Raw genomic sequence first — 13,701 nt, 5'->3', positions numbered from 1 at the left:
TTTTCGTGATAATATATTTCAGAATAATTTTTTTGGTTAAAATTCTTTTACTAAAACCATTCTCATATTAATTTTTTTTTTCTTTCCTTTTGTCTTTATTTTGGGTTAGAATATGTAATTCAGCATTTTTTTATTTTGTTTGACTGAAGTAAATTTATTTTGTTTTTTCTTGTGTTTGTTTTGGGTTAGAAGGTAATAATGTAATTCATAAATTTTTTGAGCTTTAGTAAAGCCGTTTTGATGTCAATTTTTTTTTAATTATTATTTCTTTGTTTTGCGTTAGAAGGTGTTATTCAGTAATTTGTTTGGGCTTTAATAAATCTGTTTTCATTTAAATATATATATATTTTTTTTTTGTCTTTATTTTGGGTTAGAAGGTAATAATGTAATTCATAAATTTCTTTTCACTTTACTAAAGCCATTTTCATGTAAAGTTTTTTATTTTTTATTTTTTTCTCTTGTCTTTGTTTTGGGTTAGAATGTGTTATTTAGAATTTTGTTTTGGCTTTACTAAAGCCGTTTTCATGTAAATAATATATATATTTTTTCTGTTGTCTTTGTTTTGGGTTAGAAGCTGATAATGTAATTCATAAATTTCTTCTCGCTTTACTAAAGCCGTTTTCATGTAAACTTTGATATTTTTTATTTTTTTCTCTTCTCTTTGTTTTGGGTTAGAATGTGTTATTCAGAAATTGGTTTTGGCTTTACTAAAGCCGTTTTCATTTAAATAATATTTTTTTTCTGTTGTCTTTGTTTTGGATTAGAGGCTGATAATGTAATTCATAAAACCTTGAGGAAAAAACACATAAGTCTCCCACAAAAATACATAAGTAGTACAAACATAAGTCTCGAACAACAATACATTGTGGACACCATGAACTGAACACACAATACATAGATAAACATAACAGTTAGACAGACAAATATTAGTCAGACAATCTGACCAACTCATTACGGAAACACTTACTCTAACACAGACATTACATATTAATGCATGACCTAATATTGCCGAAATGTAGACATTAACACCTAATTCGTGCTTAAATCGGTACGTGGCTCAGAGTCTGAACAATCCGAAAGCTCAGCATCAGAGACAAGCTGAGGATCCTCCATGATACCCTTGATAGCCGCATCATTTGGTTCTGTTTTGTTCTTCTGGGCATCCTTCTTAACTATGTATAGCTGCATATCGCGGGCTAACCTACGGTTCATTTGAGAAATCTCACGTTGTAGTCTTTTACATAGTCGATCAACATTATCAGGATCTTCCTTTTAGATCTCAACAGAACGTGCTTTTGGCACCTTCAGTCGATTTTCCCGACATAATCTTTCCATTTGGACTCGCTCTATAAATAGTGCGGGCCACTTCAGAAGTCTAGCGTTTGCTAAACCATATCCTGTTTGATTATTTGATGGTTCCTCCACCAAACCACATGGATCTCGATAGTACTTGGGCATGACAAAATGTCGCTTCCCAAACCTATCATAATAAGCACAAGAGGCATCTAACGAAGCAAATGGTGTTTCATCTTCAGCATCGCCACTTCCCCTTCCCCCTCCTCGTCGTGAACTGTCACCCCTTTGCAAGTTCCTACCACCTCTGCGATTCTCACTCCCTCCCATGAACCATGTAGCCATGCTAATTTTTTAAAACAAATGAATGATAATTTCGTAGGGCGAAATGAGTTGTAAGGTTGTGTCTTCACCTTTAGTCGTTTATATAGTTCGTTATGAACAGCTTTAGAAATATGGCCCTGCATGACAATCCCACATAAACGAACAAGGTATGAGTTGTCAGTAGAATGAAAAACCAGAAAAAAGGAAATATTGTGCACCAAGTCACATGACTTGACAATCCATCTGCATATACCGACAAAATAAGGGCATGCTCACTGTAAGGTAAATCAGTGAATTCACTGTTGCCATGTGACTTTCTGAATTAAGAATCCCACATATATCAATAAGAGATGAGTTGTCATTGTGTATCAAATAATTGAGCAAAATATCGAGAAAACCAAAGCCTGTGCACTAGGTCACATGACTTCACAATCCATCTGCATATACTGACAAGTCTCTCCACGATTTGACTACTCAATGTTTGAAAAAATGAAGCTTATGTAGGCAATGTTGTGTTTCACTTAGCTATGCATCATTCGTTGTTATGACCTACTATTTCTATCAACGGGAAAAGTATGACTATTTGAATTTTTGTTGTCATTTGGAATTATTTTAAAATCAACTTTTGATTATTCGATTTGTAATATTTTGGGAAATATTTACAATCTCAACTTTTGAAATCAACTTTAAAATAATGGTGGACCTTGTGAGTGAAACGTGGGTTAGGTAGGAGTACTTGGCCACCAATGTTTGTGAATATCATGGTGCATTCAAATCTGTCCAGAAAACTGGTGTTACACAGTAATTTCAGAAGTGTTGTTCTCTTTGGGTATAAATCCAAAAAATAACAAATCAGCGTCATGGGAACTGGTTACAATTCTAGTTTCTATACTAAGAGATTCGTCAATTTCTAGTTTCGACACAATTCCAATTGGGTTTTAAACTTAGTCTCCCAACTGGACCAACCACTTGGGTTTGAGCTTGTTTGTCCAGGCCCCGAAGTTTAGTTTTCTGTCAACCCCCCATTCCTTACCAGAGTCATCATTTGTACTGGACTTACACGAATTGGAAGGCGACTCTTTCTTCTTTCCTGATGGAGATTGAATTTCTTTACGTAGAGGATCCCTATTTGACGAGGCGCAGTTAAGGGAAACTTTTCACCGAGCTACCTGTTTTGTTTTATGTGTTATTGAAGGCGGTAGTTCGTTTGTCTGAACTTTATTAGTCCCCCAACTGGACCAACCGCTTGGCTTTGAGCTTGTTTGTCCAGCCCCCGAAATTTAGTTTTCTGTCAACCCCCCATTCCTTACCAGAGTCATCATTTTTACTGGACTTCCAGGAATTTGAATGCGACTCTTTCTTCTTTCCTGATGGAGATTGAAATTCTTTACGTAGAGGATTCCTATTTGACGAGGCCCAGTTACGGGAAGCTTTTCACCGACCTACCTGTTCTGTTTTATGTGTTATTGAAGGCGGTAGTTCGTTTCACCGAGTTTAGTTTTCTGTCAACCCCTCATTCATTACTAGAGTCATCATTTTTACTGGACTTTCAGGAATTGGAAGGTAACTCTTTCTTCTTTCCTGATGGAGATTGAAATTCTTTGTAAATTGATCCCTATTTCACCAGCCCCAATTAAGGGAAGCTTTTCACCGAGCTACCTATTCTGTTTTATGTGTTTTAAGTATTCACATAATTCAACATACATTAATCCATTCATTAATCCAGAATTAAGAATCGCACATATATTAATAAGAAATGAGTTGTTAGTGTAATAAAAAAGTCGAGCAAAAAATTGAGAAAACCAAAGTGTGTGCACCAAGTCACATGACCTGACAGTCGATCTGCATATACCCACAAAATAAGGGCATGCTCACTGTAGGGTAAATCAGTGAATTCACTGTTGCCATGCGACTTTCTGAATTGAGAATCACACATATATCAAATTGGTGTTGAGGTAAACCAATTGGGTTTTAAATTGCTTACTAGAGTCATCATTTCGACTGGACTTCCAGGAATTGGAAGGCGACTCTTTCTTCTTTCCCGGATGGAGATTGAAATTCTTTACGTACAGGATCTCTATTTCACGAGCCCAGTTAAGGGAAGCTTTTCACCGAGCTACCTGTTCTGTTTTATGTGTTTTAAGTATTCACATAATTCAACATACATTAATCTATTTGTTAATCCAGAACATTCATTAACTCATTGCAATTCAATAAAGAAAGTCATTAACTAATAAATGTGCTGTTATAAATGTAGTTATTTCATAAACTTCAGGTTCATTAAACAAATACTTCAAATACATCCGTACGTTAGATGAACAACAACATTGTCTTACACTCCAGACAACATACAAATATATATGAAAGATAAAGTTGTTTGATTTCTCATTCCTCATCTGACATGTAGTAGTCAGAGAGATATTTTTCATTGTTTAAGACATTATTTCGCTCAATCACTTTCAAATCTCTGTTGCTTGCTTCTGCCATTTCGGTGGCTAGCTGAAGCATGAAATGTCGACATCTTCGCATCAACATTCTGTTGTTCTCCTTCTTAATTCTACTAACTGTTTTTTCATAGTCACTGACATTTCGTCTAGCCATGGTTAATGAACGACGATGAGGTACCGGTGCCCTAAAGTTACGTAGATCATTAAACAATCCTTCTTGCTCCGTTACACTGAACACCCATTCTGCTCGGATACCAGCATAATAATCCTTCGGACTCGAGTACTTTTCGCTCTTGTAGTCATAACTAAATGGAGGTAGCAGCCACACTTTCAGATTTCTTTGTTGGCGTGAACTTCCTGCACCTCTTGAAGACATTGTTCCTAAAATAAACAAACAAATAATAATAGTAATTATAGATATATTACTATTGTTATGACTTGAACAAACATCATACTGGGGTTGTCGCTATTTATAGACATCATACTGAGGGTTAACTAGAGATGATCTAGTGACGATAATGCATGCTGGGGCACTATGGAAGAAGTGATACCCGTGATATTATTTTTTAGCTTTTCATTTCATACAATCCTGAGTACCCGTGACTTTGTGTACCTATGATGTAGTCACGGACGTGGTTGTCAGATAAAGTCATCATTGTAGGACAGAGGATGACACTGCAATCCCTTCATATTGGAGCAGTGAGTTGTCAAATAAAACAATATGCAGTGAGTTGTCACATCGCCCCATGAAACTATTTTTTCATGCTTACTTTTTTAATACAGTAAGTAGTGACTTGGAATTGACGATTTCAGTACAAATTGGTATTTTCAAAAAATTATAAATGAAATTAAACCCTTAAATTTTCTTTGTTTTAAACAAATATTCTTCATAAACAACCTATATTTTATTTTATTTTCACTTAATGAACTTCACAGTCATCCTATTTTCTCCTGTTTGCATTTTTTGTTTCTTTTTGTATATTCTGCAATGTGATAAAAAAAATAAAGCATTTACTTGCGCTGCAGAAAGTCACATGCATCACGTAATGTGAGGAAAAAAGTGACAAACTATATAAGCATGGCAAAGTCAGAAAGTCACATGCATTACTACATCACTGCATAAAGCGACATGCATCATTGCATCACTGCACAAAGTCACATGCATCGCTGCATCACTGCACAAAGTCAGATGCATCACTACATCGCTGCACAAAGTCACATAGCATCTGAGGAAAAAACAAAGCATCCAAATTATTACACTGGTTCAAGTAATTGGTGAGCATCACTGACACATGTTGGACGTATCACCGCGCCGAGTTACAATTTATTATCGTACCATACGTACTGTGCCCTTGTGAATTATGCAATCTATTAAAATTTTGAGGGGGTGTCATAACAAAATAACAATAAATTAATAAATATGTCAATACACCTAAAAAGTAAAACAAATTTCTGAATAAATATTTCAAAGAATTTAAAAATATTTTAAAGATTTTGAAATTGTAATTTCACATTTATTTTTTTTAAAAAATTTCAGGCAGAGAAATTTGACTACTTCAGACGTTTAGTCGGCTGATCAGCTTGGTTTTTATTTTATTATTATTTTTTATGTTATTACTTTTTGTTTTGAATAACAATAAATTATGCAATTCATAAAAGTCGAAGTGACAACTCCTATCAAGTTGATGCATAGTTGTTCAGGTCATAAAAGTTGACGTGACAACTCTGATGCATAGTTGATTACAATAATTTCATACATACAGCTATCATGTGTATATATGGTATAAATATCGCATCATACCATAACAAAAGTTTTACAACTATTTCGAGCGATATCATCATGAGATATACGGTGGTTGATCTATATTCAGCAATGGGTCGTTATTGGGTTGCAGATGGAGATGAATTTGAATACCCAATGAATCCAAATCTGCGTTACTCACGTGCCACCGTCAATACCATGAGAGCTGAGTGGGAATTTCGCAAAACTCGAGCAAACGTTCTCGTTGAGCTATGTCGTGAAGTAAATCTTAAATTTCCTCGCCGGTTAGCCATGCGTATGCCAACTGACACTCCACAGTTGTTGCAAAGGGCATTGCATCGTAACCGCGACGAGGTTAATCGCATGATCCAACGTTTGCAAAGGTTCGGACTAATGAAGACGGAAAATGAGCGTGCCGAAGATGGGTTAATGGATGATGCACACCAGTACTACGCCTGGAGCATGGATGTTATGTATGAATCTAATATTAAGATGTCAGATGATGATGATACTGAATGAAATTGTTTGGATGAACGCCCAAACCATTTCTATAATGCATGTAATTTTTAATGCTTATCCACGACTTATCTTATCAATGAAGGGAGATATTTCAATTGTTTTCGAATATTTATTGTAATTCTACCTTTACTTTCTCTCCGTTATTGTTATTTTGAAGAACGCTACTTAAACTAGACTTTCATGATTTCATGCATTATTGATGTGGAATATAATAATGATACTTAAAGAACAAGGTATGAGTTCATATCGATTGATAGTTGAAATACTTGTGTTTGTTTAGATATTTATTTTGTTTTCTTTTTGTTCATATTGCTCCCCACAACTATCCATTATGCAATGTTCACATTTTTTTCCCAGATTTTTGTTGTATAAAATTTTTACAAACCTGTAGCAACACAAGTGGTCCTCCAATCTCATTTAATCATAAAATCCTATCAATTCTTATCATTTTTTTCCTGTTTTCGTTTTCATTTTTATGGAAATCATCAAAACAAGTAAGAATAAAAAATTGTGAAATTATATTTTTCGAAGAAATAAGTATGACACATTTACATCATCTGTACAAGTTTGATATACAAAAACTATAAATAAAATAAACTATACACTCCACATCACACCCGCTAATGCCCTAACCTGCCCCCAGTCCCACAACCCCGACCGTGGACCTCTCTCCTCGGTCTCCTGCGGTAGACTCTCTGAATATCTGGCTCCTGTGGAGCCTGTGACTGTGACTCCCCCTCTACTGCATGTGCTGCCCCTGATCCTGGCTGTGGCGGAAGATCGGATACTGCTGTGAGCTGTGAAACTCCATCATCTGGTGCAACTGTATCAGGATCTGCAGTTGGAGCTCGACCTCTGCCTCTGTCCGCACCCCGACCTCTGCCGCGACGTCCGCCACGACCAAAACCTCGACCTCTCCCGCGCGCTCTGGGGGGGGCTCAATATAGCCCTCAGCGTCAACGTGGGAGATGTCAGTGAGAACTGCATCATGTGTACTCATGGTCGCGGTCGAACTGTCTGGTGGTGGTAACTGGGCAGGTGGGGTAACAACGTCATGCATGTATCGGGGCGGTGTCCAATCAGGGTCAGACACATAAGGTATGCCAGTATGCTACGTAAGAAGTACGTCGAGGGAATCTGTAGATATGTATGGGGTAGTATGTGGTGGGGTCGAAGGCAGTGTCGAAGGAGCTGATGTGGCAGGCGCTGAAGTGGAAGGCGCTGACGTGGACGGCGCTGATGTGTCTGGAGCAGCTGTTGAAGTGTGTACACCGTAGTGGCCGAAATGCAAACGATCTCCCCGATGGGCAAGCTGGAATGCCTGGTACAATAACTCCCGGATCTCTACAACGGCCTCCAAGGCATGCTGTGCATCACGTCTCAAATAGGCGTCCTCAGCCAAGTGAAACGACCTCCCAGCTCCAGCCACCTGAACAAACATTCAGACGTATTATTAGGCTACAGTTCACTAAAAGTAAATCAAGTATGATTTTAATAATTATCTGACACATAATATGATACTCACCAATGCCTCAAGATAAGGGCCAACTCCCTAATATCCAGACTCAGACACGTGGCTCGGATTCCCGACTAGTAGGTGTGTATGTCGCCGATACCACAACATGTAAGGGTCGGAAAAGGGGATCACCTCATCACTGTAGTCAGCCTGTACAATACTGTCCCGGTGAGCATCCTACAACTGTATATATCGCATATAAAACTGACGCCAGTCAGTGCCAACTCAGTCACGCCTATCAGTGACATGCAACTGCCACTCAGTGTCGAATCGATCCGGCACGGACTGCACCCGACCAAACTTTTGGAGGACACGATGGGGGAGATGCCACTCAACCACGTCAAAACAAATAAGTGGCACTCTCGCCATCCATATCTCCTGACCCAGTCGGCAGTAGTCGGGGAGCATATCGAGGACCCCAGTGTAAGGCTGCCAGATAAACTACAATGACGACAAATAATTTAAATTTTGCTCGTGAACTCAAAACATATACAATGAAGAAGACAACTAAAACGCAATCAAAAAAGTTCATACCTCGCCCTCGATCATCCGGTCCAGCTGGTCTCTATAAACTACCACTACGTGGGTCGAGACGACCTCGTGGCCCATGTCAACCCTCCACCGGCTACCTCGCGGTCCGGTGGGCAACTGCATGTCCCCCTCACCCATAGGAAGCTCACCAGGACCAACCGGTTGCCGCCTAGATGGGGCAATGCGAATCAATCTCTCCCATGCCCAAATCTGCAATAGTTTGAACACAATTACAATACTGATATATGGCTATAAATATGAATTGACATGTCATAAAATTATTACTAACCTGTAGCAACACAAGTGGTCCTCCAATCTCCCTCGTACCCACCTGAGCTGCTCGACATAGCATCCTATACAACCATGCCAGAGCTGCGCTACCCCAGCTGTACTGCCCAATCTCCTCAATGTCTCTCAGCAATGGCAAGTACATCAGCTTGACCAGGTTCTGTGACTTATCAGGGAGAAGTACCCCCCCAATAAGCCACATAATATATGCTCGGGTATGCTGCTGTACCAACTCATCTGGAGCATGATTTGGAAGATGAGCAAAATGCTCGGCCAGCCACCTCACCCTCACTCTACCTGGCTGTAAATCTACTGGTGTAGGTGCTACTCCCAATAGCTCAGCACATAGGGCTATCCACTGCCCCGTCGCGAGAGAAGAGTCAACTCCAGTAACTGCTCGGCCATCAATCCGAAGACCATATAGGACGGATACGTCCTGCAACGTGACGGTGGCCTCTCCGATCGGGAAATGGAATGTATGAGTCTCTGTGCACCACCTCTCAACGAGAGTAGTGATGAGTGCGTGGTCTAGTCGAATGTGCCCGATACGATACACACCATAGAATCCCGCGCGTAATAGATACTGCAAGACTCTATGGTCCAACGGATGCTCCCACAATCCAGAATCTGCCCGACGGCATGTCAACACGGTGCGTGCCTCATCTTGCACAATAGAATTACCAGTTCAAATAATAACATTATCCCGAAATATACAACAAAATGCAATGCATTTTAATTGTAGCCGTAAAGTGCAACAAACGTTATTGCATACCGGACGGTCCCACATACTGTCAGCCCGATGTGCCTGTCTGAACAGTGGAACCTCCTCAGGTACATGTGCCATGAAGCCTGTACAACTGAAATTATTGATCCATATCAAAAGCTCATTTAATCATAACATAATAACAGAGAAAACTGTAATTATTGATTTTGTACTGAACGATGTAAAATACAATGAAGTAATGTTATGGGTTCGAGAAAAAGACAAATTTATGTGCCACTTACACGGAAGCAATTTGAAATTAATGATTACATTTATGGCATATTTGACAAAACTGAAATATTTATTTTGTAATGCTAAAAGTTTGAATAAATTATAAATTTTGCAAAATACATATAAAATTTTGTAATTGTGAACAATGACCGCAGCATTCTAATTTTTAAAATTTTAATTTATAATAGGTTAATTTTTTTAAAATTTGTAAATTTTTTAAATTATAAAATGTGAACAATGATTGCAGCATTCGATATTTAATTTATTCAAAAATATGAAATTTTGAAATGGTAGAAGAACTATGTGATTAAGTATAGAATATTGTAATACACATTTCGAATCAAGTACTCCGTGAAAAACTAGTACACATTTTCAATAAATTATAAAAGTTTGAATAAATTGTACACATTTTCAATTTTGCATTACACATTTTTGACTCAAGTACACATTTTGTAATACACACTTCAAATGTACGACCCCGTTTACAAATAAATAATTTAAAAATACATAATTAAATGATCTATTACAAATGAAGAATTTCAAAATGATATATTACATGTAAGTATTACATAGTCTTCATCGACCAAGTCGCGCCGGACATGTTCGCCTGTCATGACCTGTCTGGTGGCACTCACTGCAACGAGCTGTCAAACGCCTGTCTGATATATCCATCTCATTCGGAATACGAGCCATAGATGTACGACCCCGTTTTACTTCTCGCAGACGAAGGCCATTAGGCATTAAGGTCCACTGCGGATCATCCCAATAATCTTCATGCGGTATTGGGTTGAATTTAGTTTCCCAAACCCTCATGTGTACAAGAAGCCTGTATACTGGATCAACGTACTGGAATGGATTGTCACCGCATTCAGACATTACAGCGAGCATATGAGAACATGGATAGTGTCTTATCTCATATTTCCCACAACTGCATGTGGGTTGATTCATACGTACAATCTGTCTATTGCGACCTCGTCCACGGCGAAAAGATGTTTGCACCTCAAATACACGGCGGGGCCTATAAGATAATATTGAAACAAACTAATCAAGTTCATGTTTTTAGATGTAATTAACTTAACAACATAATAATAACAATTTTTTCACATTACAAACTAACCTGTCATACGATATCAACTTGAAAGTATTTCCCCTTGCGATACCCTCCTCCATAGTTCTTTGCATCTCTCTAGGGTATTGGAAGTCATTGCGTACATCTGTTTCAGCTTGGGCTCCCATCTCGTCAAAATATTTGACGAGTCGTCGAAATGTGAATTCAACCATAGCTGAAATAGGTAAGTTCCTTGCACCTTTCAAGACGCTGTTGAAACACTCTGCATCATTACTGGTCAATACCCCCCAACAATATCCACCATCATATGCAAGGGCCCAATCCTCAGGATTCATCTTGTGGACCCAATCGATGGCTTCTTGGTTAATAGCCTGTATCTGATCTAAGTAACTATTACACTTTCGTCGTTGATCAGCACTCCCTACTTTCCACAGAAGTTGTTTGAGCTCCTTATTTCTGAAATGTGTGTTAAAGTTACTGCAAACATGTCGAAGGCAGTGCCGATGATATCCAACAAATTGGAGCGAGGGATTCAGCCAATGCCGCCTCACAGCAGCTAAAATACTCTCAGCTCGATCAGATATCAAAGTCACTCCCTGTCGGTCCATGACAATATGTTCCTTGATATTTTGAATGAAGAACGACCAAGACTCTAAACTCTCCCTGTCGACAACAGCGAATGCAAGCGGTAATATTTTGCCATTGGCAGTGACAATCGTTGCTACAAGTAACACACCAGTGTATTTACCGTATAAGAATGTACCATCTATAGTTATAACAGGCCTACAATATCTAAAGCCATCGATGACGGGTTTGAAAGACCAGAAAACAAAGTGGAAGACGGGTATAATGGTTGCATGCCCGGTATATTTATGCTTCCATGTCACGATGGTGCCAGGATTAGATGTCTGTAATGCATGCATGAATTTAGGCAATTGCCTGTATGATTCATCCCAATCACCGAATACCATTTTAATTGCGTTTGCCCTTGCATGCCACGCCTTCTTGTATGATATACTATAGTTCATGGTCTTTTTTATATCTTCGATGACATTCTTAATTGGCATATCAGGTTCATTCTGCATACGACAATCAAATATGAGTTGGATTATCTAGATGTGAACACTATAAACAAACAAATATGTATGTATATGTAAACATTTATTTTTTATACTAACCGCAACTTGTCCCAAAATATGAGAAGCAATGTAACTGGAGCTAATATTAGTGTGGTCCCTGTTCATTCGTGGGTATAAACAATGGTGAGGACCCCTGTACTGCTTTATTTCAAAAAAACCATGTTTCCTACTAAGAGATGCACGCAACCACCAACTGCAGTCGTGTTTGCAAGCAGACACCCAAAGGTCTCGCTTGGAGATTATGACCTTATACTCTCGATTATTTGTTGCATGGTACAATTTCACAGCATATAGAAGTTGCTTCTTATCAACAAAAACCATTCCTCTGTCCAACTCTGGATTTTCAGCACTCTAGATCCGGTTACGGGGAACGACATCACGGGTACTAATGTCAAAATCACCACCCATGTGAATGTTGTCATAGAAAGGGATTTCAACTCTAGGTGGAATGGGGGCATTTTCAGGTTCAACGGGAGCCTGGGCATCATATTCTTCATCATCATCATCATCTGATCCGCCTAATACATTTTCTTCCTCACACATTTCATTGTCATCATCGTTTAGGGCGACATCAGGACCGTACATGTCACTGTCAGCAAACTGCACCCCGTTCACTGTTTCAGCCATATTACCAGTAACTTTAACCGGAGTGGTATGATGGCTGCATGTCGGCACATCTTGTGTGTTACTGTCAAATTCATAACCATATCCACCACGTGAACTTGATTCTACACCATGGCCTTGAAATGACTGTTGTGTGTAGCCCAATGGATAACATTGATCTGATTCATACATAGGAGACTGAAACGCTGTTGTGTCAATCCCATGCGTCAGCAATGTAGTGAACGGACGAGAATCCATATGTGTCATGTTCGGGATATTGTGTACAATCTCTTTATCAATGTAAACTTCCAAACAATTTGGTGCTTGAAAACTTGCACCGATGCTTAATACGGTGTTCAACGCCTCATCGTCATTGATCGGTAATATCTTGTATTTGCTGTGTGCTTGCCACTAGCGATAAGGATATCTACATTTGAAGGTCAATCGGACACTTTCCCCACCTTTGACGTAAACATCTCCTCCAAATTGCTAAGCGTGGTGCCAATTTGCACCGCATATATCCCTTTCGGCTCAGCATCATATGCTACGCCTTCATCAGGATCCCGAATTATGTTTCTCCCCAGTAGAAAATAATTGGAACAGTCTCCATATACTTGCTTCAATTAAGACAAAAAACATTAAAATAGCAACAATATACTTATATCTCCTTGTACTTGTAAAATAATTATATGAAATTATACTCATTCAATTACAATTACTTGTGACGCAAAAACTTTATTTAAGTAATCATCAATTATAATCCAACATTCATTATTGATTTTTTAATTAAGATATGAGTTAAAATAATGATAATAGTTTAGATTTTTTAGCTTTTTAAGAAATACATCTTACAACTTATGAAAAAATTACCATCATCCTCTTATGCTATGCTTTTTACATTACTTATTATGATTAAGATCATGCTCTTGTGCACATTAAATGTAATTCAGCTAAATTTTAGGTCAAAAAACAGCTTTATTAATTTTGGATTAATTTTGTATAAATTAGAAAGTAACAACATTTGTAATCATTAAATAAATATAATTTTATTTGTGTGATGAACATCTTAATTTTATAAGGACTTGTTATTTTACTTCTGAAGTTGTAATTTAAAATTTATCAAAAATGTTTGTGTTACATGGATTCTTGAAAACAAATCAAGTAACCATATCAGACACTTGACACCTAGATAAGTGTATCATATGTATGGTCGATA

The sequence above is a fragment of the Camellia sinensis genome, chromosome 14 (genome assembly GCF_055761805.1).
Source record: "Camellia sinensis isolate YWXY chromosome 14, ASM5576180v1, whole genome shotgun sequence".
NCBI classification, from domain to species: domain Eukaryota; kingdom Viridiplantae; phylum Streptophyta; class Magnoliopsida; order Ericales; family Theaceae; genus Camellia; species Camellia sinensis.
The sequence above is the reverse complement of the archived record's forward strand: the minus strand, read 5'-3'. Positions refer to the sequence as shown.